Source organism: Heterocephalus glaber, unplaced genomic scaffold, assembly GCF_053883595.1.
Source record: "Heterocephalus glaber isolate CG9 unplaced genomic scaffold, H.glaber_assembly_v1.0 deba00000470, whole genome shotgun sequence".
Lineage (NCBI taxonomy): Eukaryota > Metazoa > Chordata > Mammalia > Rodentia > Bathyergidae > Heterocephalus > Heterocephalus glaber.
The window spans coordinates 25,981,471-25,986,108 of record NW_028258145.1 but is presented as its reverse complement, the minus strand read 5'-3'; the positions used below and the strand labels follow the sequence as shown (position 1 = coordinate 25,986,108).

Genomic DNA, 4,638 nt, shown 5'->3' with positions numbered 1-4,638 from the left:
AAACCAAAGACTAATAGGGCCAATGTTAGCTGGTTAGATTCTGAGGAATATTCATTAGATGTTGATTGGCATCTAAAGAGAGTTTTATAGATAATTGGCATGACTTAGACATTTAACATGAATGAACTGGGATTGTGTAACAGGACTGAGAGCAAAAAAGTCACAAGGTATTATATTTTTCAAGGGTCGAACTGGCTACTTTTATAAAATAGACCATAGAAAGTCAGAGATATAATTGAATAGTGAAGCAGTAATTTGGTTCTTCAGTCCTTCAAGGGTTGTAAGTAATTCTGGGACATGATGTACATAGTTCACCTCTTACATAACCACAATATATAGATAAGAGCTCTCTCTAAGCAATTTTAATATATTTCTAAAATACAAGAAGCTTGAACACAACTAAGTTTTGCAGGGAGGAGAGAAATATCTATTAAAGAAGTATTGCCAATTATAAACAAGTATATTAACCCTGGATTTATTAAAATAGAAAAATTTGCAAAGAAAACAATCAACCAATCATCACTAACACTAGCATGGCACAAAAATATCCTGATATAAAATACCTTATTATATTCACTTTGATAGTCAAATAGGTATTTTACCACAGGATCATATTCAGACTCAGTGGTTAGTGTATTAAAGTTTCACGACCACATAATAAATCTCAAGACAGATCAGTAAATTCTCATATTTAACTCATAATCAACTTCTAGACACTGGTTTTAATAGAATAAAATTTCTTTCTTATTTCTCCTATACCCTACAGTTTCTTTTTCTTTGTTTGTGATTCATGAAAAAGATGCATCTAACATTTGTAAAAAATAATGATGAATTATGTTTGGGCAGCATTAACATTAAAATTTTAAATTTTCTTTTCATAAACAGTGCAGTTGCATTCTATGTTAATTACTGGATCATTCCAATCATTGAATGCAACAACTACTTTGACTACTTTGAAAGTCAGTTTGTCAAAAGATGATTTTATCATTTATAAACACAATTACCTGATGATGTTGATCATCAAAGAACTAGATTAACAACAAGATTCATACTGTTATTTTATGTACAAGAAGCACACATATAAGATACTGCAATTTATTACAAATTATAAATAATGAGTGAATACCCTCTGTCTCATTCTAAAATTAAACCTGAGGATTCTCTATAATATTTCTTTGTATAACATGGTAATGTAAATGCACATAAGGAATGATGCCTAAAAATTTTTTTAGAGAAGAAGGAGAAGGGGAAGTAGAAATGACTCCCAAGGTGAATGCAATTATTATGTTTCATAAATATTTACTTATAAATAAAATGAAAAGTATACTCTTTTTTGTTTTGTTTTATTTTGTACTCTTCTTGTCTCACTCCAGATCTCTAAGGAGAAACCAGGCAGGACATTTGCATTTTTAACAAGCTCCCCAAGGTGACTTTTATGTGTAGTATAGTTTAGAAACTACTTGCAAAAGCCAATATAACTGAGTTTATTTACAAATTCATTAAAAAAAAAAAGAATGCCAAATGGAGGATGAGATGACAGGTTGTACTTTACAACCTTAAATGTTAGTGGGGAAAGAAGGGCATGGGCTATGACAGAAGTGGGCAGAATGCCAAGCTTATTTAAATTTTGACTGGCTCTATGCCTGATTTCCCAGTGACCTGGTCATATTCTAAGCAATTCATCAATCAAGAATAAATATTTAGCAAGAATATGTGACATGCTCAAGGTGTGGTGTGATTTTTCCCAGTCCCTGGGCATATGGACATGTGTTATATTTGCATGATTGATGATTCATGATCTCTCAGTATTTCTCCACTCTGTTGGTAGGATGAAACCACTACTACACTCAAATTACCCTCAACAGGCTACTTATGAAGCAGCTGGGAGGGGGCAACTAAATAAGTGAGTCAGGTTTACACATTAGGCAATCCTAACAGGATTATGTTGAATATATTTGAAGCTCCAAAATGATTGTGAGATGGGTAAAAAACATGGTCCCTCAGCACACTGAGTGTTTTATTTTTCATGCTGTATTATCTCTGGTCAAGTGTAGACAACTCTCCTTTCCAACATATCAGCTAGAGACCATTGCCATTTTGCCTACTACTCTATGTATCTGCTGGGCCCTTATTCTCTTCAGCAATAGGGAGGTGTGTTTACATTCCTTGGGGAAGAGAAAGCCACTGCTTGTTGCCTTTGCCAATAATGGAAACACTGGAGAGTCAAGTGGCAAAGCTCTTGCCACTGGTATTTTCTCACACACACATACACACACATCAAAAGAGTTTGTGTGTCTTTTCTCATTATTAACCACAAAAATTCTTCCCAAGTTAGCACCTTGGGTAACACCAGAGGAGTTATCAGAGTCAAGCTTGATGAAATTGGTAATCTTGCCAGTCTCAAAATCTATCTGGAAGATGTTATTCACTTTGTTGAGTAGAAAATGGTGGGAGTATCATGGGTCACCAGGTAAAGGATTTCTTTTGTGTCCACAAAGATCTTCCTCAGTATTCAAAAACTGTACTTGATTTCCTTGGGTATGATATGATGAAAACAGCAAAGTGATCCTTGGTGTCATGGATCAGATAGAAATTCTCTCCAGTCTTGTTAACAGTAATAACATCCACACACAAAACCAACAAGGTAGACTATAACAGTTTGCACTATTTCATCAGTAGAACTAAAGTGCTACATGTAATTGTTTTCTTATCTCCTCTCAGGATATACAAAGCAAAGACTTTAGAATGGTATGATATGGGTTTGAGTTGAACTGAGCTTCTCTAACACACCATCTCATGTGGGTATTGATGAATACCTACAGTATTCCTGGGGGAAAGAGTAAATGAGTTTTTATATCAAATGATGAAAGCATCCTGACACTCTAAAATTTTATGTAAATATAATTTGAAAAAATCAGCTGTTCACATCAGGTAGACCATGAGAAGACTAGAATTTAAAGCCTGTCACTTGCACCAGGGTTTTGATAACATACCCTGTAAAAAATGGGAATCAGAGCTTGTCAAGTTTTTTGGCTTATGAAGATTTTTTTAAGGGGAAGCATAGTGTTAAGAGCCAATTAGAGTAGAAAACACCCACAAACAACTAGCATGTGAGTGCTAAAAATATCTTGTGCCATTTCACCACCCGTTGCTACAATATGTCCATGACCATTCATTCTAGTGAATTTGTCCATCATTCTTGTTTTGCTCGCTTGCATTTTTTGTTTGTTCATTTGTTTATCTGTTATTCGATAGCAGAAACTACAATGAATAATTACCTGCAATAGGTTATGTAATTGCCACAACACTGATCTGAGAAACATTAACACTAACCTGGACTCATTTTCTTTTGTGAAGAAAATGAACTCAAGTAGAAAGTAGCTTCTGCATGGTTATATAGAAATTAAAAATGAAGCCTGAATTTAAAATGAGACTTAGTTCCAGAACTCCTCCTGTGAAGTACCTCATTATAATTCTTCCTAGGGTTTTTAATTATTTTGAATAACATATATTAAAAGACACATGTTGATTATATTCTTTGTTTACATTTTTATGTTTTATGCATTTTAAATTCTTTCCATTGAAACTAAAAAAAAATTAAATTGAATTTTTTGCCTACTGTGTTCAGAATTTGTCCTCAGAAATCCTGTCTCCTCTCTTTTAGTAACAACTGGATAATACACTTCACATACAGTAACACTGATTTTTGAATGCAAATTTATTATGTCTAAGTATGCTTTCTGTGATAAAAAACATAGCATTTAACATTACTTCTGAGCACTGTATCTGCCAACAAAGCAGACAGGAATGAAGAATAAAGTTGTAAGAAGTTTGCTTGACTGTCAAGTAAAAGGAAACTAGGATCTGGATGAGAAAGAAACCAGGTAGAGAGAGATGCAAAAGCACTTGGGTGAACACAGCCAGTCACAGCTGGATAGAATCCGAAGGCACATGGAACAGAAGGAGCATTAGATGTAAGCGTGTATGCCCAGCCTGCTGTGTCTCAGTCAGGCCCTTACCCATAGTGGACATAATGACCAAATATGTTCTAAAATGCTGCGGAAATAGGATATAATTGTTTATATGAATTATAAGATGTATTCTAAATGATCTTTTCACAATGTAGTTGTTAACATGAATCCCGATGTTTGTCTTAGTCGTCACATTTATTTATTGAATGATCTTCAAAATATAATTAAATTATTTATACCTAAGTTTTCTTATGAATAGAATGAGGGCTCATGATGATACATATCTTCATTATGTTCATGCAAAGAGTAAATAAAATAACACATATAAAATAAACAAATCAACAGAAAGATGCTGGGTTCATAGTAAATATTGAGTTCTGCTATCTATGGTTCCTATAACCTATTTTGGTCTACTCTAGTCCTGGCATCTGTAGAAAGATGAACCTGACATGATGCTTTGCTTGATCGTGGAGATCAACAAGTGTTTATTGAATTTAATGATGCATTTAAAATTTCCCCTGTAAAATTGTTTACCTATTCATAAAAATATTAATATAAATATATCACAACAAATCCACACAGTTAAGAATCACATATAATCTTCTATCTTTCTTAGATCATGCTAGAAGTGTTTCATTTGTTAAAACTAAAACTGTTACGTATTTTC

General features: G+C 33.5%; 1 pseudogene; it reads right to left on the bottom strand.

The window, feature by feature from the left end:
* Positions 1 to 2,157: 2,157 nt before the first annotated feature.
* Positions 2,158 to 4,023, bottom strand: LOC101704173 (small ribosomal subunit protein eS4, X isoform pseudogene; annotated as a pseudogene).
* Positions 4,024 to 4,638: the final 615 nt, after the last annotated feature.